This window comes from Stegodyphus dumicola, chromosome 7 (genome assembly GCF_044657685.1).
Source record: "Stegodyphus dumicola isolate Sdum_Otavi_A_Nest chromosome 7, ASM4465768v1".
Lineage (NCBI taxonomy): Eukaryota > Metazoa > Arthropoda > Arachnida > Araneae > Eresidae > Stegodyphus > Stegodyphus dumicola.
The window spans coordinates 181,757,566-181,784,046 of NC_140774.1; the positions used below are offsets into that span (position 1 = coordinate 181,757,566).

At 34.4% G+C, this 26,481-nt stretch overlaps 1 protein-coding gene across 1 annotated transcript in view; it reads left to right on the top strand.

The window, feature by feature from the left end:
- The first annotated feature begins 2,980 nt into the window (after positions 1-2,980).
- LOC118189558 (bone morphogenetic protein 1-like) overlaps positions 2,981-26,481 on the top strand; it is a 1,084,318-nt gene continuing 1,060,817 nt past the window's right edge. Inside the window, exon 1 of the mRNA XM_085821451.1 lies at positions 2,981-3,149. The gene's annotated coding sequence lies outside the window, so the exon portion shown is untranslated. The remainder of the gene's footprint in view (positions 3,150-26,481) is intronic.

The window sequence follows — 26,481 nt, forward strand, 5'->3', positions numbered from 1 at the left end:
TTATCATTCATCATTTTTAGTTAGGGAGCTAGTTGTACAGTCATTATGTTTGTCGATGCGAGAGACGTGAAAAATGTGCAATGTTCTATCCGCTATTTCAGCATTGGACCAGCCTCACGTGCTTTCCAGCTACAGCACAAAGACACAAAGGCACACGGAGAGGAGGGTGTGTGTGTGAATATGGCAAAGCCTCGAGGGCTATCTGCCTAAGAGGAGGGATGCCTTCGTGGAGGACTTTCTAAGCGGAGAGGAGGGAGAAAATACTTTATAATTTATTTAAATGTGTAGTTTGTGAATAGGGATAGCGTTTATAAGGAAATGAAGGCCATTTACAGAATTAAGTTTCAGAAACTCCAGTATTCACTCCGAACCTTTATTTCGAATATCCATATCGAATTTCGATTTCCATATCGAAGCCGAAATTCACTTTTTAATATTTAGTTTCATCTCTGAACCATAGAGGGTTTAAAATTTTACATAAAAGGATATTTCTTTGGTATAGCTGGTCCCAGCTATATTTGGCGATTTTAGATTTGCGCCATGAACTCAGCTATAATGTCGCCAAGCTCGTGAAGCACGAATGTAAAAATAAACAACACAATATATAATAATAATGCTCTTATGTCGTTTTCTAACAAAATTATCATTATCCTTATTATTATTATTTTATCACTTGTAATTCTTCCAGTCAACTGCAGCACTTCCACACATATTAAGCTGTTTTTTACACCATTTCATAGACGTCAATTCCTGCGCCCAAGAAAACATAAATCTAATAGTACTAACGAACGACATTCTGGAACAGTGAACCAATTTCCAACAGGGTGGCCCTTCTTATCGCAATTTTTAACATTGTACATCGTTCGGCTTGTTTGCACATCGTTTGATTTCGCACATGGTTTTTCGTTAATATAAAGTTTCATGTTGTGGCCATTTTTGCATACTCGTTCCTCAGATAAAAGACGTCTTTCTTGAAAACATTATTTGACATACACCTCATTGCTTGGTTAATTAGTGACTGTTAACGTCTAATTTACACACAAAGAACAAAAAACAATGAATATATTTTTAAATAAACAATGCGAATTCGAAAACCTCTTCAAAAATGAAGGTACTTACGTATTAACGCAACCAGGCCAAAATTCGCATAAATTGCCAAATTTGGCGACCCTACTTACGGCAACCCTACGTGTTATACGTAGTTTTGTAAAAAGAGCATGTGGAGATTCACAAAATTTTCCTGCATTTTCGTGCAAATTTTTGTAATTTATTAGCAATTAAACCCTTCCGGTTTCGAATTTGAATAAGTTGCAGAATTATTTTTTCGGCGAAAATCTTTTCGCTATTGCTTTTAGCACTGATTGAAAACCGTATTCGCCATAATCATGTACACGTCGACTTATTTCTACTTAAAAAAAGGTCCCAGAATTGCACAAAAATGGCGTTGCGCACACTCTTGACTTTATCCATGTACACTGCTTTCTCATAAATTACAAAAATTTGCACGAAAATGCAGGAAAATTTTGTGAATCTCCACATGCAAAATAGCAGTGTACATGGATAAAGTCAAGAGTGTGCGCAGTGCCCTTTTTGTGCAATTCTGGGATGTTTTTTTAAGTAAAAATAAGTCGACGTGTACATGGTTATGGCGAATACGGTTTTCAATCAGTGCTAAAAGCAATAGCCAAAAGATTTCCGCCGAAAAAATAATTCTGCAACTTATTCAAATTCGAAACCGGAAGGGTTTAATTGCTATTTTATATTTTAAAACAAAATAATATAAAAAACTGTATTAAAATTATCTGTAATTAATAAATGTACATTTTCTTTCTATTCATACTTTTTTACTCAAACTTACAAATCGCGCCAACCTGGTTGCGATAATACGTAAGTACCAAAATGTTTAATATAAGAACACCGGCGAGAACAAAAATGCATACGATTACTTGGCGAGGTATAAGAACACGCAGCCACATTTTGGCGAGATATCTCGGTTCATTGGCGATTCGATCTTGAGGGTCACTGTAACAAAGAAGTACTCAAAAAATTTACCCAAATTACTCATTACTTTACCATTATTGTAAATTTAACTAAAGGATGTATAATATCACATAAGATTGGATGAAACAGAAATTTATTCAAAAGACCATAGAAATAATTTTTACAATATTTTTGGATTCATAGATATTAGAATAAATATTTCTCGATATTTCGTTTTGGAAGTTAAATATATTTCTTTATTTAAAATTCTTAGGATGACATTAAAAATATTGTCGTTATCTTACAAGACGAAAATTTATTTAAAATAATTTTTTTTTACTAAATTTTTAAATTTCCTTTAACCGATTCCTTAAACTAGGTTGATTTTTCATAAAACATTAGTGCACGAAATTCGGGAATTTCAAATCTGGGTATGTATAGCACGTAAGCTAAAATAAATTAATCACAGTCAGTTGATTGTGACATTGTTAAGCTATTTCATATTCAATTAAAAATAATGAATTAAATTTTACTATACTTTAACAAAATTATTTCAAGAATTTGGTGGGCCATAAGAAAATAATTATTGCTAACTGAACCATGATAACAGCTTATTTAAAAATATACCAAGGATTTTTGAAATTGTTCCCTCCAAACTACTTTGGAGTTACTACTTGGAGTTTGGACTACTACACAGTCCATTAGTTAATTTTATTATTAATTTTCCCAATTACCCCGAGTTTTGATGCTCGCAAATCTTGACGAGAAACAACAAACTAAAAGACTTGAAACACAGTCTCAGCGTGGGACTGCAATTAATAATCCATGTTGCCATTCACCGACACAAAACTCGGGCATGAATGTAACATTTGAAACACCTGTAGCGCAGTACAGTATGCGCAGGGAGGCAGGGCGCAGTTTCGAATATCCCACGTCAAGAAGAGCTGCACTCGGAGCATCGATCTCTTCCTTCTTCTTCTCTTTCTGCTCTATGCTGGAGAGAGGAAGGTCTGCCTAGATGCGGCAGTATGGCTCTCGCTCGCCGATGCACGCTCATATTCTTCGACCCGATACATCTCCATGGATGCCGGATTTAAACGGTTGCGATTACTCTGTGAGTTCCTGTACCAACCAGTATTCTGGACGAGGGACTTACACGCGATAAACAGGTAAGAGATCAACTCCATAACGGGAGAGCCGTACACATGTTTTGAACGTATGGGGATAACCTTTGGAGATGATAGCGGATGGTCACATTTGTGTGGCAAGAGTGTTTACGCTCTAGTGGGGGATAACCCTTGAGGTCTTAAGGAAACTAAGTTTGGAAGAACCGCTTGCGTACAAAAAGTTGGTGCACAAACCATTGAAGTAAACTAGCAGAAACATTTAGGCTTTACAGAAGGCTTTTATTATCCGATAGTTCATTATAAAGATCGATATGTATGGAATTTGGAACACTGATACCTAACTCACTTCGTATGCCATTCTTAAGCAAAAAATGCATTTTAAACACTTAGCAAGCTTTGACTAAGCTGTGCTAAACACTGAAGATTCAAAGAAATAGTAAGGAGTTAGTGTTAAGTAAACATACTCACCTTGTTTACATCGAAGTTGCAAAATTGAACCACGAAGGGATAAGGATAATCTTACTCACAAATTTATGAAGATGTTTTTAGAGTAATGATAGGTTATTCGAAAGATTTATATATATTGTTAGCGTTAGTTGAAATGTATTTTGTACCAGTTTCACAATGGATAAATGCTGAGAGCGTGTTTACTCTGTAATGCTCTGCATTACGTTAAATACTCGGTTCTAAACAATTTTACTTTAAATTATCCCGGTGAAAAAGAGATATTTGAAAAGACGTTATATCATAAAAGGCAGTAGTTCTTATATTATTGAGTTTTATTCTGTCATCTGAGTTTTTCATGGGTGTTTGCATGACATTCAGTACTTTCTATAAGCAAAATGAAATGCCACGCGTGCTGATATGCATTCAAATTATAATTAATTCCAAACGAAAGATGAGGAAAATGTAATAGGGGGATGCTTTATATGACTCTGCTCTTGTAATAGTCGTAGTTCTTTACGACGCATGTATTTATAAAAGAAGTATCAACATTCTAATCAAAATGAGCTTTGAAAAGTTTATTGTTTTGACATTATTTTGGTTTAATCGTGAAAATGATTAGGAACTGGACGGAATGTCTAGTTCCCAATAATTTTCATGATTCTGCTACACTAATTTCATAGTTTAGAAAGAAAACAAAAAATTATTACTCTGTGTATGTCTTGTATAAATGGTAGTTATGTACAAATTACGTATAATTTCTCAGTATTCATTGGCAGTTTGCATATGTGACTGTTGGGATATTTTATTTATTTTAAAATCAAGTACTTCCAACTTTTCCCAGCTGACTACATAATATAGCTGCTTTGGAAACGAGTAACCAGAAAGTTTGTGTTGCCACAAATATTTTTGTAATTTAATCCGCTTTGTGACAAAATATTTCGTCACGTTTCCACCTTGCGCGCACGGTATTTTAAAAATGGCTAATGGTACATACTTGAGATTGGATGGAATTCTTTATATGAGACCTATTTTTTAACTGAACCAAAAATCTGATGAATGTTTTAATATTAAAAAATTTTATGGACGAAAACATTACAGATTTTTTTAATAAAATACATTTTATAAACTTCACTCCAAATAAAATAAAAATTTAACATGAAATTCTTAGAATTTTTTGTAAAATTTAATAAAATACGCAGTAGTTTCCTAATGTTATAAAAGCTATATATTAAATATGGAATTAAATTATGCAACAGAATGTTTTAAACTGTGCGCGCAGGGTGGAAACATGATGAAACATTTTGGCAAAAAGCGGATTAAATTATAAAAATATTTGTGGCAACACAAACTTTCTGATCACTATTTCAGAAAGCAGGTATATTATATAGTCAGCTGTAAAACGTTGGAAGTAATTGCTTTTAAAGTAAATAAGTTATCCCAATTCTTGCAACAATCACATATTCAAAGATCTTATGGGTTTTAAGGTGTACTAGTCCCCTTAAGCAGATAATACGCTTATTAATTAACAGATATAGATTCTAATATGCATGGATGTTAGTCATCATAATGTTTTAAATGTTATCTATAGAAAAATTCAATTATGCTTATATTACTGTCTATGCAAAGCTGGAAGATTCTGTGCAAACATTATTTGAAAGTTTTATATTAATAGGGCTATGTTAACAGGCTTTTTATTTATCACCCTTCAGCTATTAAAGGTAGTTTAATTTAATTTTAAAAAATTGTCTCTGTGTGCGGAATATATAAGTAGTATTTCTCTGATTTTGTATGCGTGTATTACTTTAAAGTATTTCAACTTGAAGTTCTTACACACCAGTTGACCATCGTAGATACAAACTTATAACTAGTTAGTTCTGAAGGTACTTTTTATCTGTTTTTTATTATTAGAAATAGTGAAGGGAAAGTCATATTCATGAAATGCTTTATCTTATTTTGATGCATATTTGGGAATTTTCATATATTTACAAATTCGTTTGAGTTTGCATCTTTTGTTATATAAAATAAATTTTATCACGTAAAAACTTTGTAATTAATCACGCTTATATAAAATGATGCAGATGTAGATAAATTATATACTTTAGACTACTGCACATGAAACAAATCTGAGACATATACATGTATGTATTCTACACTATGTGCTGCTGTACATACACTTAATTCATACAGTTTTTTTTTGATTCGTAAAATCAGAGATATGTACATTCATGCCAGAAACACATTGCACTTTTTCTCATATACTGTAAAAGCCTGTTTCCAGCTCTATGACAACTACATCAACATACATTCTTATACTATATTGCTGTTATACAACTGTATGATGAAATGTAAAATGATTCTTCTTTTATTCATATCTTCTTTTATTAATAATAAAATGATAACATTTTAGATTTATTCCCAAATTAATAATGAAAACAACAGCATTTTGTAACTCTGAAAATACTGAAAAAATCTTTTATTTGCCTTGAAACTTTATTTTTAATGCTAATATCAGAATACTACAGTTACGTCTACTTCTGCAATTTTTTTGACGCATTATTGCTCATAACATTTTGATTTACTCAGTGTAAGTTTTAAAAACTTTATGTAAAAATTATTAATTTATATTTTTCATGGTTAACGCTTTTTAAATAAATAATAATAATAATAAAAAAACTGAACAAGTCGTAAAATGTAAAATTCTTGCTCTGCCTTAATTATGCACACATGCATTTCTGTATTCCTCTATTTACGTGAGCAGAATTTCTATTCTACGGGAAATATGTGTTTATATATCTCACAAATTCTTTAGATGTTTGCCAGGGTCTTGAATCTTATTTAATTCGCTAAGATTAAAATTTATTAAAATTTGAATTATGCATATTGTGTACGACTTATGGTCATGTTTGTTAAACTTTGAAAAGTATACACTATATGCATGGAAGTTCTTACCTAGCGTCTATTTCTGCAGCGATAACCATAGATATATATTTCAAGTTGAAAAAAAAAAAAATCTGAAATGTTTCAGATTTTAAATTACGTCCAAAGGGGCGTTTTTTAACATTTTGTGTGTTACCTTTCTTTATTAAATATCATGTTCCTCGCACTTAAACCATAAGATCCAGTGCAACAGCAATATCGCAAAATAGTTTTAAAACGAGCATATCTTTAGAATTTCCGATACAGAGACTCACGCGCTGGAGATAAAAATGTTTTTTCTGCACAACGTTGCCATTGCTCGCTTTGAAATCCTTGAGTTTGTTAATCAAAAATTCGTCAAAGTTTTAAAAAATAGGAAATCGATCATAAAACAAATTTCAAATTTCAAATTTGGTCTTCCACATGCTCATATTCGTTGGAGGATTACGTTATTCAAAATTCGATGACTCTACGTACCGTTATTTTATGACAATGTGAGAAATATACATACATTTACGCAGATTTTCATTATTTAATTTCTTCAAATATAATGCAGGACTCTAACATTTTATGGCAACAGTTTGAAAATGAACCGACATTTATCCGTCCGACGCAAAATGCCAAAACGAAACTAATAGTCCTTCGGGATTCAAATCCATTTGGACTAAAAATGTTTCAAGGGATATAAATATTCATGCTTTGGAATTTTTACATTAAAAAATATTAGTTTTATAAAAATCAGGAAATTTAATTTTTTATACGGCTCCCCGGCTCCTATATTTATATTTAGGAAACTTTTACACTTTTTCTAAAAAATGAAAACATTCACTGCTTTGGGGCAAAAATTGATCGAGATATTTAATTTCAAAATTTGGGATTCTTGAAGTTATTTCTAACTTCCATTTTCAATGACATTCTTTCGTTATTACTAGTGATTCATAGGCTTTAATTTATAATTTTGTTACAGTCGGTGTGCCGAAAGAATTTTCGCCCAACTACACTGGTGAAATAAATTAAGAGAATTTGCATATTTGATCTACGATCTCCAGAATTACTGGAGAAATTTTAATAAAATTTGGTGCGAACATAGGTTGATATAATACAAACAAAATAAATATTCAATAGTTATAATAGAAAACATGTTCCTGTGTAACATTCATGGGAGTCTGAAGGTCTGAAACAGTGGTTGCAGAAGACACAAAAGAAATCGGTCAACAGGGGATATGGTTCCCTCTTACAGCCATACAGGCCTCTCAGAGTGATGTCATACTGGATATAAGGCAGTTTATCAGTGTCTGTGGCAATTGCTCCCACTCATTCAGCAACGCTGTTTTCAGTTCCTGGATGGTTCTCGAAGGGGCGTTGCGAGTTGCAATTGCCCTCCCCAGAGCGTCCCAGACATGCTCTATAGGGTTGAATTTTGGAGACCTGGCTGGCCAATCCCATTCGGCGAATATTCTCACTCTCGAGAAATTCGTCAATCCGAAGAGCTCTATGTGGCCTCCAGTTATCGTCCTGTAAGATGAACTTGGGGGTCCACTGCACCCCGCAAAAAGCAATCATATGGCTCCAAGACCTCATCATTAAAGCTCACACCAGTCACGGAGCCTCTGTCAAAGACGTGGAGAGGTGTGCGGCTATCCAGCATGATGCCTGCCCAGACCATTACACCGCCACCGCCATAATTGTTGATTTCGCGGACATTGGAGGGTAGGTAGCGGGTTCCTGGCTCTCTCCATATGAAAGTACAGCAAGAATCAGTGTTTAGGCTAAAACGGGACTGGTCGGTGAACGGAACGGTCGCCCATTGCTCCGTACTCCAATCACTATGCTGCCTGCACCATGCTAATCGGATTATCCTGTCCGTAGACGTGAGCGGGATGCAAACAGCCGGTCTTCTGGCAAACAACCCTTTCTCATAGTCTTTTGGAAACAGCCACCCTTGTTACACTTCCTGTGGCTGCATACAGGTCCCGAGAGACCTGAGAAGCTGTAGCCCCTCTGTTACGCCTCGCTAAAATGGAGAAATAGTGATCTTCTCTGGCCATCGTGGCTCTTGGACGACCTTGTCCAGGCTTTCTCTCGGTGGATCCAGTATTCTGGAACTGTTCCCATAGGTTACACACGACGCTGGGAGTTAAATTAAACTCTCTGCATATCTGGACTTGCGATTGGCCTGCCTCTAGCCTCCTCAGAATTCGCCACCTTATTTCACCATCTAAACGATGGTGGTTACTCATTTTTACTGTTTCGATGTGAATTTAAGTAATTGCTGCTAGATAACACAAATAAATTCGCCGAGTTGTGCTAGCGTACGCAGTTCGTCTTTCCCTCTACGCGCTTATAAAGCCTGTTTTTCTGCTGGCTCCGCCTACACACACGTGTACGCTTACCTATTTGCCTTAAAAGATTTGTATTTTTATCTAGAAACAGTGTTTTTTCCTTCAGTTCAGTTCTTTTCATACAATTCGATAAAATAAGCAAATTCTCTTAATTTATTTCACCAGTGTAGTTCGTAAGTTTTCAAACAATAATAATATGTTATTAATATAACCAAGTTTTTTTTTTCACGAAGTTTCACAAATCGTAGAATCATAATCTAATACACAAATTCATTTAACTAGAAGCAAATTTAATGTTTAATTTATGAAAATAATGCCACGAATTCGCTGTTTGTTCCTACTGAAATTTTAATTTTACGTACTCCGCCCTTAGGTACTGCATGGAAAGGGAGGGATGCCCCGTGGAAATCTTTTTAAAGGAAACTGGTTCGTGTCCACGTTATACACGGGGAAAACCCCGAAAACGCCATGCAATTAGCTGGGACTCGAACTCCGGACCGAACGACCAGTGTTCAGAGACTTTTGCTGCTCGGCGGCTTGTGGGTTTAAATATTGAAATGTGCCAGTGTATAGAATTTTAGAAAGTTTTCCGACGAAAATCACTTTTTTGGAAAATATTATATTTTGACGATATCTCACCAAATTAGCGAAACAGCTATTTACACAATATTAAATACACTTGTCACTGTACGTTTTCGACATAGAATTATCTCTCTAGATTTTCATGTTGCATTGTACAAAAAATACCACAATTTCACATATAACTGTGTTAAAATCATCAATCTGTGTCAATCGGTGTACGGTTCTTTATGATCTCTACCTTTAGTTTTATTTAGGTCAATTTTTGTCGTTCTGGAGTCGCAGTTTTATATCTTATTTTTCATAATGAGAATAACATTTTTATAAGTACAAAATCCGAGGAAACGGACAGTTAGATTTTTAAATTTTTACAAAATTGCTTTCTTTAAGCTCAAAAATGTCAAAATGCGAATATGTCTAGAACTAATGATTCCTAATGACAAGGTAAGGAATTTTGTCAACATAGTGTTTCTGCAATCTTGAACAGTTTAAGTTTTAAAAGTTTAACTTCAACTTCTACATAATCGTTTATAGTTTCCAGGTCAAATGACATGGAATTTTACGTTGTGTATATTTATTAAAACACTACTCAGTAAAGAATAGATTTACTTTAGAAGTGAAATTTACTAGGTACTTGATTAATAATTACTAGATACTTAATTTACTAGGTACTTGATTCTGATTAATAATTTGGAACGAACATTTCCTTCCTAAAAACAATTTTTTTTTATCGTTTTAGAAGGATTTCTGAGAAAGGAAAAAAGATTAACTTATAGAAAATAATATTAATTTATTGCTTTTGAAAAACTAAAGTGTTTCGTAGGAAACTGTATATACATATACAGTAAATTCAGATTTAAAGAAAGTAAAATATACCTGTTCACCTTTCGACTAATACTTGAAGAATGTTTTGACCAAAATCTCACTTAAAAAGTCGTCCAGACGGTATAGTGGTTAGGGAAGGTAAAAGCTGAGTTGGCTTCCGACCCAGGTATAGATATATCCATGCAGAATTGGTTACCAACTCGGCGGGATTCAACCACTAGCTACCAGGCCGCAGCCCTGGGCAGCCCCGGCTGAGAAGACGACGTTTACAAAATGCAAAAAAGTATGTATGTATGTATGTGTATGTATTGAGAATACGGCAAAGCACATTAGGGCTATCTGCCTAAGGGGAGGGATGCCTTTCGTGGAGGAATTTCTAAGGAAAACTGGCTCGTATACACGTTACACATGGGGAAAACCACGAAAACGCCCATGCAGCCAGCCCGTTCGCGGGATTCGAACCTCGGACCGAACTACCAGTGTTCAGCGATTTTACCGCTCGGCCGCTGGTGGGCCCCAAAATGCAAAAAATAAGAGATATACATGTGCATACAAGGCACTTGAAGAAGAGTGCAATCAAAATATATGTATATACATACAAATACCAATTTTTATACATACATAAATATTCCGAAACAAAAATATACATACTCATATTGATATATACATCCATAGATATACTTTATCATGATAGTTAAAGTTTACAAGAAGCATGCCATTGAGGTACGCGTGATCCTTAGTATAAATCAGGTACCATAACTAAAAGATATAAACATGTACAGATACATTACAGCATTCAGATACAGTACGAACTTTATGTATGAGAACCTGGCACAGCATAAATACAAAATTACATACTATTGAACATACGTACATATCACATACTCTGTTGCTGACATATTGAACTAGCTTATATAGACTTTTATGACTACTATCTTTCAGCGGCAGATGAGTAATTGCTAGTACAGTAGTCAATTATTGTTTTCAGTTTCTGCTGGGTAACTCTGTTACTTTGTAGATTCTGGAAGTGGTTAGGTGAGCCTGAATGCGATAACAAAGGGCCCGGGTTCTGTTATCGGCAAGTGCCCGCCATTTGAAAAAAAAAAAAAAAATCTTATCCAAAATGTATCTTAAGGTTAAATAACTCCAACTTAATATTTTTGTCAGAATTAAATATACATTGCTTCTTGAATCATCTATGGCAAAGTAAATATTATGCATTTGTTATCAGATGCGTGATAGTTACATTTTTAGCAAGTAATACTTGTAAAAATATAACTTCTACATCCTATTAAAATTTTTCTCTACATTAGTATTATTATTTCTTCAGCTCATTGTTTTATAATTAAATTCCAACTTAGCAATATGTAAAATTACTCCATTGAAATATTCTTTCTCTTTACGATAAATATTTATACTGACAGTTATTATTAATTTGATTCATGTTAATATAAAATGATATTTATTAATATAAGGAAAAAAAAAGCTGTCTTCAGTTTTAATTAATAATGTAACAGTTTAAAGAAAACTCTTAAACAGTTCAAACCTTAAAGCCAAGCAATATTTATTTTCTTTATACCTAGTTCTCTTTCGGTAGAAAATTTGACTACGCACGTTTCGTACTCTTTTTCTTCCTTGTACGAAGTAAAAAGGAAGTATTGTAATCGTGAAAAGTTTCAGGCAGCATATTTCAACGAAAATATCCATTTTGACCGCTATCGAATGCAATTTAACGATGTTTTTGCGTGATATCTGTACGTAAGGACAGAATAAAATACTCTTTTCCTTCAAAAAAATTATAAAACTGCTTTAAAATTAATTCTGAAGAGAATTTTTCGTGGCGTCTGTACGAACGTATGTACGTACGTACTTACGTACATACAACGTACATACGCACGTACGTACGTATCTCGCATAACTCAAAAACGAGTAGCCTCAGAACGTTGAAATTTTGTATATAGGACTGCTATAACATGTAGATGTGCACCTCGTATTTTGGTTGCAATCGGCCGCACCAAACGTATATAAATATATTTATATATATATCCACTTTGTTACCCGGCTCAGTGATCTCAGTTTCTTTACCCTTATATGTTTGTAAATTGTACATTTTTTGCTTTAAAAATGATTGAATTATGTTCTTTTTATCTTCCGGTTAAGGGTTTTATGCCTTTAGTAAATCTGTGTGCAATATTTTTAGAATTATCAGCAATTTTAAAGTTGTTTAATTGCCGCTAAGCCTGTTTTTAATGGCGGCCATTGATGTCTACATTTGAAACAGGAGACTAGTGGATTTGTTGCCAATCTAGAGAAACTTAGCTTCGCAACAACAAAGATAACGCATTCCTTTATTATTATTGCCAATTAAATCATGCTTAATTCTTTCCGGAATTTTTTCGAGGAAATAAGTGTTTGAGAGTTACTTCGTAATTTTTAATATAAATATTTTGAGTTTATTTTTGCCTTCTCGCGAAGTGAGAAGTGAATTAATTAAATGAGAAATACTCAATCGTCTGTGAAAAACTGTTTCTTTTTTTTGTTTGCTTAATTTCTTTTATACATCATTATAGCTTTATTATAGTATTTGAATAGAACATGTGGCAACGATTAGATAATTCTATTCTTTAAATGATATAAATTTTGTGCATTATGAGTTATAATATGGACGAAATATATAAGTTAACTGTTATATAATTATTGGATTATATAACAGTTAACTTAGTTTCCGTTACATAATTATTATATAAGTTAACTGTTATATAATTATTAATACTGTTAAGTGAATCTAGCGCCAGAGAGTCGCTATGGTAAACAAATACTAGAGTGAATTTTAAAGAATGCATTTATTCTATTGTGGTTTATGCGCTGTCGACGAAGTAGATTTAATTCAATCCAGTAAGTTTAAATGAAATGCAAGAAAAAATGCGTATAATTTAATATTCCAATACAAGGAAGTCATGTGGTGTACACATCAGATTTTTTTTTTCATTGTGATTTGAGACGCAGTGTAAATGCAAGCAATTTACAAAGTTCTTTGTTGTGATTAGTTAGTCACCTAAGCAATTATGTATAGTAAATAATAATGACATGTATCTCGACGATGTTTACAGACTTTAAATATAACTTTTGACATAAAAGGTTTTAGAACGAATCATATTCATGATGGGAGTTATTCTAGATATCAAATTCCTATAAATCGTTACAAATTGTAGTACGAAAAAGGTATGAAATTAAAGATAGCTATCAAAATATAAACATGATAAAAATTTATTTATATATATCAGCATGGAAGACGAATTTTATTCCTAAGTAGTACCAGCGGTGGAGCGGTATAAGTCACTGGACACTGGTAGTTCAATCCGGTGTTCAAATCTTGGCAAAAGGGAGTTTTCTTTTCTCCACTTGTAACGTGTATAAAGTCTTCCACGAAAATATCGCTTTTCTTAGGCAGATAGCCCTCGAGTGCTTTTCCATAATTATATAAAAACAAGAGCTCTTGACAAATGATTGAATGCTATTTTGGATTAATAATAAGTCCATTGTATACCGTTGATTACAGTGAACATGAACCATAAAATTGCGAAATATAGACATATTTCTCAAAGATAATACTTTAAATGCTAAAGACATGTATTTTCTTTTGCAGATTATTCCACGGTTTCGGTAAGTTATGGTGCACTTCATTCGGTTGATATTTTATATCTAAATACTCTACTATAAATAAGTATAAAATGTCATAAAAAAAGAAAAGAGAAGAAAAAAAAAACTGCCTTAAACATCCTTGCTTCGCATTATTATGCTTAACGAAAAATAAGACGTAACCGGATAACAGTATTCTAGATTATTAGTTTCACTTTAGATACATAGAGATAGAGCTTTCATGGTTACAGTATAGAGAAATTAGGTTATTTCGAAGCCGGAGAGATGAAGAATGAGCAAAGCTTTCGCAGGGACTCTAACCACGGACCTCTTGAATAAGCGCCGAGCTTGCTGACCACTGCACTACGAAGGCATGCTAAGAAGGTGGGAGAAATACCTTATATACTCCTGCTTTTAAAGGTCGACTGGGAATTAGGGGACTCATTCGCCGAACCCTGGTAGTGGAGAATCATCATCCACCACCTTTTTTTAGTTCGGGCGCCACTGTGATACATTAGGTTATTTCGAAGCCGTAGAGAGGAAAAATGAGCAACGCTTTCGCCGGAGCTGGAACCACGGGCCTCTCGAACACGCCCAGAGCGTGCTGACCGCTACACTACGAAGGCATGCTAAGAAGGCAGGAGGAATACCTTTTAATGCTTTAATAAAACACTTTTTTAACAGTGACAGAAATACGTATAAAGGTACAAGGCATTCAATATTGTACACTTCATTATTTATTTCCTTAACTGTTTTGCATCGAGACAGAGCAAGATCTGTCCCTCTCAAACCCGTATAAGCAAATTTCTGTTGAAATGGATTTCCTTATTCCCTGCCAAGTGGAGTATTAAAGAGTTAACAATAACCGATGTAAGTGAAGTTATTACTTCTCTCTTGGGGATCTTTGTGCGGTTTCACCCGCTGTCTGCAGTTTTCCCTTAGGAGAAGATTGTAATTGCGGGTATCAGTAGCTAAACGTTGACGCTAAACAGAGGAGAGGGAAGTCGCTTCAAAAGAATGACGGGCAGTGTCCTTTAACAATTCGAGAAAAGACTGTGCCATGCAGTAACGTGACAGAGAAAGCACCAGACAGAAAACAGACCTAGGTGTTCTGGCGACCTGCCGATATCTGAATGCACATGGGAGTTAAGGGCGACTTAGCTGTGAAAGAGTTCTATGAAACTAACCAGCATTAAAAAATACATAAACACATTTTATTTGCATCAGAAAACAATAATCAAGTGAATCATGATAAATATTTATTGATAATTTTAATTTTCGGAAGTGAACGACATCAGTTGAAAAGGGTAATAAGAACTCATATTAAGTAAGACAAAATAAGTTAAAATGTTATTATACAAGTATTCTTACCTAGTATCGCATATTAAAGCTATATTTATTATGTTGAAATGCATGAAAGTGTGAAGTCGAAAGTATACCAACGCGCGAAACAGTTGCTGCTATTACGTGAGAAGGAATAAACATTGTAATGATTTTAGGATAGTATTAACTTTTTTTTCTGAAGAAGGAAAACGACATCAGATGACTGACAATACAGTTCTAGAAAGTGAGATCTCTGCGCAAAGCTTAGTCATCTTTATAAAAGTATGATTTGTAAGCAATAGAGATTAAAAAAAAGTAAGAACCCTTGGACAAGGTGGGCATTTTGTAACAGTATATTTTAATGTACACTTCGCAAAAAAATGGGGCAGTTCTGTATCTCCCGTTCTACTAGGCCGATTGACGAAATTGAAATTCATTTTCATGTTTCGAAAGCGCGACTTAGGCTATATATTAGATTTATATATAGCATTATTCTAACATAGGTATTGCGACACAAAATCGGACGTTTCATGAAATTATATGTAAACGTTTTTCTATTTCGATTTTACGACTCAAATTATGCTTAGATATTAAATTTTGTAGTTTTTGGTGGGAAATTTAAAAATTTATCTTGGCGAATTTTTTTTCAGTTTGCGGCAAGAATATTTCATTTGGCGGCATTCTTAATTTATAGTAACCTACTTACTTTCCTTATTTTTCATTGATGCACGAGAGGAAACAAAAACAAAGTGCGTAAACCATATTTTCGTTATTATCGCTTGTGTTAAATATGCCAAATTTCAAAACGCGCCAAAATATAAATTCACGTATATCTTAGGAAATTTTGAATAAAAATTCTCTAATTTTTTTTGCAGATATGCTTAGAAATACATCTACTTGAAGATGATACATTTTATAAGTCATAATACAAAAATGTTTTAGAAAATGGTATGAAAAATATTTAAAAATGCCAATTTTAAAAATAAGTAATAAAAAATGTGCGAATTATATTTGGATTAAGCCTAAATTTCGAATTATGGAAAAAGGAATCAATTAATTTTAATAAAAAAAGAGATATTAATAAATATATAACTGTTTCAATTAACGTTGAGGAGCTAAACTTTTGAGAGCTAATTTTTAAAAAACTACTCACTCGATTTTTACAGTATTCGGGCAAATTGGCATAATTTGAATCGTAGAATCGAAATATGGGAAAAAAATGGCATGTCATTTTAGAAAAAGTCCGATTTTGTCTCAAAATACCTATATTAAAACAATGCTATATATAAATCTAATACATATCCTAAGTCGTGATTTCGAGATATGAAAAATGCAAGTTGAATTTTGTCAATCGGCCCAGTAGAATGGGAGATATAGAACTGTCTTTTTCTTTCTTTCTTTTTTTTTTTTTTCCGAAGTGTTCGTCTTTACATATACTTGCTGAGTAGAGATCCTCTCGTGAAGCACTATTTTATGCGTCACAAATGAAGATGTGTTATTTTATATGCTAAAACATGAATTCCTTTTAATGTTTATTGGTTGCTGGGATCTCAGAACGTAAGCAGGTGACAGGTGACGGAGGACGGGGGCGCCTGGTGTCTAACATAGGTAAACAGGCATATACCCCGCGTCCTCCACTGTGTAGAGGCAACAACTCCCCGGAGCCCCATGAGGCCGCCCCGGGAGTTTATTAGGATCTTAAAAGTTAACATGGCCATACAAGGGCTAGACTACATGTAGTACATTGTAAGAACGTGAGACAACTGAAGGTTATGGTTAGAGAGGTAGAACAAAATAAGACATAAACATAAAACATAAATAGAAACATATAAAGAAAAACATAAATGGAAACATATAAAGAAAAACATAAAGAAACGTAAGCAGTTATTGCATTGCCCAGCATGTTATTTCGTTGTGTTGTAGAATCATTAGGTTTTTTTGAAGCAGAGGATGCGAAAAATGTGCAGTGCCCTAGCTGGGACTCGAATGCTGGACCTCTGGAATAAGCGTCGAATATGCTTCCAATTACACTACGAGGGCATGGGGAAAGGAGGGAAAAATACTTTATAAGGTATTTCTCCCGCCTTCCTAGTGTGCCTTCGTGGTGTAGTGATTCTGCACGCTGGGCGGAATCACTACACCACGAAGGTCCGTGGTCCTTCGTGGTGTAGGTCCGTGGTTCGATTCCCGGCGAAGGCGATTGCTCGTTTTTCATCTTGCCTGCTTCCAAAAAATACCTAATGTCTATATAACCTTATAGTGTAGATGGTTAGCAGGTCTAGCTGTAAGTTGAAAAAAACGTGTTTCAAATCTCGGCAAGGCCACAAATGATTTTTAAAGTTTCCTGTTGCGAAACATTCTGGTCGCTCATTTAATAGCTTCCTAGGATATCTGCATCTCTTTACACTGAGTAATTAATGTATATATATATTTATTGTTGAATATTACCATCTTGTATTTTTAAATCAATGAAAATGCTAAAAACTTCTATTTAAATTAACAGAAAACTTGTAATTTTATTTTAAAAAGAATGAAGAAGAAATGGAAATGTTTAGAGTAAATGAAGTTTAACGTTTAATGTATTCAGGCATATTTATTTCAATGCCCGCCCAAGCAAATGTAATTTTATAACATGAGCTTCAACTCTTATTGCTGCAAAACACCTATCAGTATTGATTTCAGAAGTTGTTGTTGCTTATGCTGACTTGTCTGACGTTGTCAGCCCAAGCCCACTAAGTTTCTCGTGGCACGGAGTGCTAGATTACGCCTGCCGTTGGCAACAGCGCCTTTCAGGTGACAGGGTGATTTAGCTCAGTTCCGCCCCACCCCCAATTTTAAAGAAGAGCACCTCGGGGGGCGTAATGGCAAACCGCACATTGAGTTGAACAATGTTAAACGAATTTCGCTTACTGCGCATGCCCAAAAGAGAATTTGGCGCAATTTTAAAAGAAGATAAATAAGGTATATGGTTGATATTGTGTTATCTTAGGCGTAAACAGTTCGAGGTTTTAAAACGTGTCAGGTTGTAAGTTGCTTCATTACTTGGAGTGGAAATGTCGATTGTAAACTACCCAAATTTTCTTTTAAAAAGGATTACAAAACAGGAAACATCACAAGATATGTTAGCTGATTATACTTCTGAGGAATAAAAACAATCGAGTATTTTGCATACGTTCCATTCACATATACTTTAACAAATTAAGAATTCAATCTAGTTTAAATTACTGAATTAAAGGTTAAATAACTTATTGTAAGTAAATGAAATAGACTGTTGCAATCGTAAACAGTCGCTAAGACCTACATGACGAACAGGCTTGTGTAGGGTTGCTTATGTTTAGTCGCCAGTATTTTCTCCCCCCCCTAGCGGTATCCAATTGAGCATGCGCAGTACGCGAAATTTGTTAACATTGATCAACTCAATGTGCGGTTTGCCATTAAGCCCCCGGGGGAGGGGGACGGGTCCCTCTGCCCTTCCACCAAACCACACGAGAGGACTTTCGGCTCGCTGCATATTTGGAGTGCCACCATGCCGCATCAACACTACACATTTACAAGCATCCATGCCTTTTCAGGGAATCGAATCCGGGCTATTCAGCACGGCAATCAGCGACACTAACCACTACTTGGGCGGACAATTTCAAAAGTTAGTAACCTATATTAACTTTTACAGCTGCACATGAAAACAGCTGCACTTGTTTTCGTTACGGGAATTTGGTATTCTGAAAAAATACACCCCGCTGTGGGAAATATTTGTTGCAACTTACCTGCATAAGAGATCCAGTAAAGAAGAATTCAGAACTACATCTTAAAAAACAAAGCCTTTTCTTTATTAAACATACAAATGCCTTCGTTTAGCGTTAAGTTATGATAAAATGATGTCATAATAAATTATTTTTGCATCGATTTTTGCTGCTATTTTGAACAACTCGTTTTAAATGTATGATTTTCAATATCCTGAAGTTCTGGGGGACTAAGTTTTAAATCCGTATGCTCTTATTGTATCTGTTTATTCCCTAATTGCCTACTAATTTCTAAAAATCTTTTAGGTATTAAATTGGAATCTAAATATTACAGAATTTCAATTATTCAGTCTTGAAAATCACTGTACCCGAATGACTTCAGTCCGCCTGATAAATATATCGCGTTGATATATGTATATTGTTTACATTAAGCCACCTATCCCAGAATGCCTATCTGTGAAAAATTCAAAAGCCAGTTCAGAATTTATTTAGCATTTTGTACTTTAAGAATCCAATTCTTCTCTGAAAGCTGTATTTGCTTATATGAGGCATCTTCTATCTCTGGGAATGTTGCCAAAATCTTAAAGATAAACGAGCAAAGAATTTAAAAAAATAATTTATAACTTTTGCGTTCAAATGCGATTTATAACTTACTTGTTTTTATAATGAATCGCGATAAAGTTACGAATATTTGTTGTAGAATGTGTAGAAGGATAAGAAAGGAAAGAAAATGCAGTCCATTCTCGATGCAAGAAAGTTAGAAGATAATTAAAATTTTTGTTTTATTAAAAAAAATCCCATACAACAAAAATTAGCTTAAAATGCATAAACTTTGGGATTATTTCAATGAATTTATTAGTGTAATACAGTGATAAACAACTTCGATGAACTTAATATTGCAGACTGTAAACATTGTAAATTGGGTAGAGCCTTCCCGGAGCCCTGGAACTCTGAATCCGCGTCCAGTATACTTCCAGTTACACCACGATGACATGCGGGAAGGAGGGAGAAAATACTTTACATACTCCCTCTTTTGAAGGACAACTGGGGGTTAGGAGACCCATCACCAAATCTACTGGTAACGAATTATCAGCCACCAACCTTTTAGGTTGCAGCAACAGGCTTTTTTTCTCAGATTTGCTTTCTCTCAAAGTTGCTTTCTGTAGGAGGGTCTATTCAACGCTGTACTCGGCTATGTCAACGAATCATTTGCATGGTAGGATCACTATATAAAATTCCTGGAAGAAAAAGGTACCGCCTTCGACGACGAGGCATTGAAAGTAACTGTTGTCCGATCTAATGGCAGTTTTATTGTTTGATCGGTCAGAAGCGATGTAAAATTCCGGAAATTTCTTTTTTTTTTTTTTTTTCTTTTTTCTTTCTTTTTTTTTTTTTTTTATTGAAAAAGTGGAAAGGAAGAGTGCTTCCCTGCTGACCTCTTGGGTGTAACAGAGAAAACCGATATTCATCCTTTCCCTTTTCTATATTTTTAGGAGATAAGGACTGTCAATGCCTATAAATGCATTTCATTGCGGAAAATTGGTTTTTTGTTATCGAAAATCTGGTTGCTTTTAACTCTTGTAAAATAAAATTTCGCCAACCTGTATTTATCAGCCATTGTTACATTGTTTTCTTATAAGCGTATTTCTAATTATCTGAGTTTTTTACAGGTTGATAGTAAGTTTAAACGACAGTTAACAATTAAGCTTATAAGGTATTTTCTCCCTCTTCCCTGCATGCCTTCGTGGTGTAACGTTAGTACACTCGGCACGTATACGAGAGGACCAGGTTCGAGTCTCGGCGAGGACATTGCACATATTTCACGTCTCCTTCTATCAAATACAGAGGCTGTTCACACATTTTTTAGACGAAGTATATTGTATTCACAAAACTAAATTACATAAAATTCTTGTGTTTTAAATGTTCTATTTGACATCCCTTATTCTGAACTATCTTTCGACACCGCAATTTCCAGGATAATGATGCCTTTTGAAGTGGCAGAAGAGGTATTCTATTCCACTCCTCCCGAACAGCTTTCCAGAGTTTTGTTAGGGTTTTGGGACAACGTTTGGATAATGCAATTTTTAAACGTCCGAAAGCCCAAAAATCCATAGGTGACACATTGGGAGATTTAGTAGGGATATCAGTGAAGGGTATGGCCTTGATACCAGTTTTCTGTTCCATTTCTTTTAGGAAATTTACAGTGGATTTTGATGTGGGATTGCTAGCTTTGTCCTGCTGGAGTCTCACAGGTGGATGGCACTGTGGGTAAACGATGGTATTTCGTTCAGAAAAATTGGCGATAAAATATGTTCCTGATAGTATTTGGAGTTAATTTTGACATGTTTTTGCACTCTTTTTATTTCTAACTTGCCATTATAAGAAACACCAGCAACAATCATGAATCCCTTAGAAAAACTTTCTTTCGATTCTTTGAACCATGTACTTAAATTTTTTCCTCCCCTTTTATGATAATAAATGGCTCTTTTTTTGTTACAGTCATTTAAATTCACCCATGCTTCATCTATTGTGACAACTGTTTTCCATTTTTCTTTGGATAAGTGTTTCTCATATAGAATTCTGAAGCGTGTCCTGCTTTGAGCGATATGCTTTGGAAGAAGACGATGCACATTGCGTCTTTTCGCTTTCTTAAGATTTAAATCAACGTTTATCATTTTATTTACAGTGGACACCGAGCATTTTAATGATTTTGCAACTGTCCTTTGACTACTGGGATTTTCTTTTAACGTTAAACAATGTACATTTGCAATAGTCGAAGATGTCCGTTTTTCCCTTGGATACTTGTTTGGAATTTGTGTCCCACTTGAGGCTCCAATTTGACGTTTTTGTCCTTTCTTGTTGATGATTTTACTTATCGACGCTTTAGATATCACAAAACCATGACTCTCACATCGTTTTTTGATAACGGAGTATGCATATTTCTCTTCGGAAAGACCGTAAATGTAGCCTTCGAACCACTGCTTTGTTAAATTCGCCATTTTGAATAAAAACAAAACTTTCAAGCTACAGACGGTAATTTTGACTTTTAAAAACAAAGTAAAATTGCAATTACTTCTTTTGTAGCAAGCGATTTTTTACCGCTTACCAAAATCGTTTAAAAATGTGCGAACAGTCTCTGTAATCCTAATTTCTAATTCTGTAAATATAATAATTAATTTTATTACCGGCGCAAAAAACAACTATTGTTTTCAGTTATCATGTAAAATTACGTTCTGAAGCGATAAAATATGATTATATTATCATACTTCGGAAAAAACAGAATTTAAAAAATCTTTGTCATATATGGGCTTTGGCGAATATTGCCACTATGCTTAACTTTCTTCCATGCGTTCTTGCTCACAGCCCATTTTTAGTGTTGATCTTTCTCAAAAACCTTTGAATGAAATTTAGCTAGCCTACAAGAGATTAATAAGCAGAGCAATTTAAATGTCATAAACGCATTTTCAATGATTTAGATTTCTATTTTCTTGTTTTAATAATAATTCTAATTAATTTAAATTAAAATATATTTAATTTATACCTTTTAGGAATATTTGTAGCGTTGTTATAATTAACAAAAGCTATTTTTAACGCCATCTGTTACATAATTGATACATAATCAACAACAAAAAAAAAAAAAAAAAAAAAAAAAAAAATATGATACTTTTGTATTCCTAAATTTTAAAAAATATTTTTTCATTTTTTGAAGTTTTGAATCATAAATCATATTTCCGAGTTAAACTGCAATCTGAATATTTCAGACAAACCATCGTCTCATTCTTTTATGATTTTATATAAATCAGCAAGAGAATGAAATCTTATTTAATTTCAGTTAAATTTCCTTTTCACAAATATAAAATAATATTTTTGTTTAATTTTAACACGGTAAAAATAAAAACGAGTATTTAATTTTAGGATCTATGTTCGTGAAATTAATTCCATTCTTTTATTTGAACTAAAAGAGAAATGGTTTGTATGTTTAAACAAATTTAAAAAAATCATTGTTTTATTTTCTGAAAAAAGAATACTGTTTTGTTTTACAGTAGTAAAAATACTTTAGCTCTTTCAACCGTGATTTTATTCTAAAATGAAAGCAACGAAGGCGAAAAAGTATAATTCTTTTAAGTGTAAGGAAATATAATATTCCTGACGTTTGTAATGAATTATAGTACACAAGTGTTTGGTTTACGGAAGGAAGGTAAGATAGTAATTTCAAAATTCTTGAATTACGTATAGTTTGAGGTCCCAGTTAAGCGAGATAATTAGAATTGGACTAATATAGATGATATTATTTTCCTAAACTCCATTTGAGAAATACAGTGGAACTTCGAGGGGATGGAAGATAAAATGACGAATGTAGGAAAACTGAGAAAATGCTGTATATTGTAATAAAGTAATACAAATAAATAACATTTATTATTTTTAGCATCAGTACATTAAAATTAAAAATTAATAATTAGCAAAAATATCGTACATTATCATTTGCATTTTTTAAAAATTTTGCTTCAACTGAAATTACGATTTTTCGAGATTTTAAACGTTTTCACATTCCGTATCACTTCCATGCTTAGTTTAGATGGTTATAGGATATTTTCTCCCTCCTTTCTGCATGCCTTTGTGGTGTAACAGTTAGCATACTCGGCGAGTATTCAAGAGATCCAGGGTTCGAGTCCCGGCGAGGGCATTGCAAAGTTATTACACTTCTGGCTTTAAAATAACCGAATGTCTTTGCAGTGGCGCCCGAACTAAAAAAAAAAGGTGGTGGATGATGAATGTTCACTACTAGAATTTGGCGATTGGGTCACCTATTTCCCAGTTGGCCTTCAAAAGGGGGAGAATATAAGGCATTTTCTCCCTCCTTTCTGTATGTCTTTGTGGTGTAACGGGTAGCACACTCGGCGGGTATTCGAGAGCTCCAGGGTTAGAGTCCTGGCGAGGGCATTGCTCATTTATTACCTTTCTGCTTTAAAAATACCTAATGTCTCTACACACATAGAAAAATATTTTGAGTTGTTTTTATTTGCTCATTATCATCTTCGTCATTTTCCTCCATACTGCTTGCAAATGTAGTCACTAGAAATATTAAATTGAAATATCTGAAAACAAACAGGAAAAATAGCTAACGAAAACTCAGAGAAATAAGTTTAATTGCAAAGCAATAAAACGTTTTTAGTATAATTGCAAAGCAATAATGTTAAAAAAATAACGATAACAATGCGAAGTTAAGGGCAATATGCAAAAGCTTTGCGTTACTGATATTTTGCCAGAATTATAATCTAAAGGGAGCGTAACGCAAATAATTAGTATGAACTTCTTTTCAAAATTTTATCTCAAACAGTTTGTGGGGGAACTATTACGCCGAAAACGAGACTTAAAATCGAATAATGCTAGGAAACGATAGTTTGAAAAACGACAAACGTATAGGAAAATTTCTATATTCGCAAATACTATTTTAAATTCGCAAATACTATTTGGTCAAAAATACTCAACGATACATGCGGGAACAATAGGTCGAAGTTCTATTGCAGTCATAACAAAAGAACAGTTTTAAATCAAATGATAAGTATGCCTAAAAGAAGAAAAATCTATACTTAAATCACTTTTATAAAAATGATTCTTGCACAGAGAGATACAAAAACAACTGGCAGAAATGTAAAAGGCTGGAAGAAGGTACTGATGGAAGCAGATTTTGTAACGGAACTTGTGCGCGGAAATGCCCTTTGCGATGATACAAGGTGCTCATGAGCGGTAGGTAAAAGCATTCTGCTGATACTAATTCAGAAGTCAAACAACAAAAATCAGCGTCAAATCAATCAAAAACTGGATTTTCTAGAGGCATTTCACATTAAAAAAAATCTTTCTGTTCTAGTTAACGAACTTAATTCCAATCCATCTTTGCCTTCTACCTTTAAAGAAATTATGTTTTAGTTCTGGTTTCACCAACAGATAGCGCCACTTACTTATTCTTGTCTAGGCTTTCTTATCTTAGTTAATCATTATTTCCTATCTTGTTCATTTGCGGTTTTGCAGCTGAGGATGGTGGTTCGGTAAAACCATCGAAACTAGTCCTGTAAAAATTTTGAAAATATTACGCTGATTTTTGTTGTTTGACTTCTGAACTAGTATTTATTCGGCGTGTTATTGTGTCTTAATCATTCTGCTGATGTTAATCGTCATTATCCGGGTAAAATTTGAGTGGTGGGCATAGGTGCACAAATGCAGAGCTCGCTGACATGCATTTTATCTATGGACTATTGCTAAAATGTGGCAGCTAAGCAAAAGAGGTTGTAGAGACATTAGGTATTGTTTGGAAGCAGGAAAGATGAAAAATTAGCAATCACCTTCGCCGGGAATCGAACCACGGACCTCTGAAATACCAACCCAGCGTGCAGAACCACTACACCGTGAAGACACTCTAGGAAGACAGGAGAAATACCTTATATATACACTCCATTTTAAAGGGCGACTGGGGTTTTTAGGGGACCCAATCGCCAAATTCTGGGTGAGGAGAATCATCATCGAACACCCTTTAAGTTCGGCCGCCACTGCAGAGATATTAAGTATTTTTGGAAGCAGGCAAGATGAAAAATGAGCAAACGACTTCGGCGGGAATCGAGCCGCAGACCTCTGGAATACCGGCCCAGTGTGCAGACCACCACACCACGAAGGCTTGCCAAGAAGTTGGGAGAAATACCTTATAAGGTATACAGATCGATTGCAAGTACTTGTGTTGAGTAGCTGCTTCGTTTCCTATCCGCATCCTCCTGAGTTCCACGTTAGTATGAAATTAATATATATCTTTCGAAATCCGCGCAGGGAATGGTGATCTACTCCAGTAGAAAGTTTTTATTTCCCGATCAACAGCGCCTTCTACATCCTCAAAGCGCCATTTCCACCTATACGTTCCATTATAAAAAGCTACTCATTTCGTTCTTCTCTACCTACTTTTATATTTTTTGCCAGATAAATTTAAATTTCCCGGTATGTAAGTCTTGTGTGCTTTTATCTTTCAGGTTTGTAGAAGAGCCTGAGTATAAGTTACAAATGTATGAAATTTAATCCTTAGCCTCCGTTAAAAACTAAACCATTAAATGGAAAACATTCAGTAATTAGGCTCCTCCTTAACTTCAGCAATTTCTGTGAAAAATGTTTAAGATATAATTGAACCGCAATGACAGTTTCTTATCCATATTTAAAAATACTAAACAATAGATTTTTTTCTAAAGGTGTGGTGTATTTAATTATGGCAAAGCACACTAGGGCTATCTGCCTAAGGGGAGGGAGCCCACCAGCGGCCGAGCGGTAAAGTCGCTGAACAACGTGTATACGAGCCAGTTTCCCTTAGAAAGTCCTCCACGAAGGCATCCCTTCCCTTAGGCAGATAGCCCTCGTGTGCTTTGCCATAATTAAATACACCAACACCAACACCTAAGGGGAGGGATGCCTTCATGGAGGACTTTCTAAGGGAAACTGGCTCGTATACACGTTACACATGGGGAAAACCACGAAAACACCCATGCAGCCAGCCCGTTCGCGGGATTCTAACCTCGGACCGAACTACCA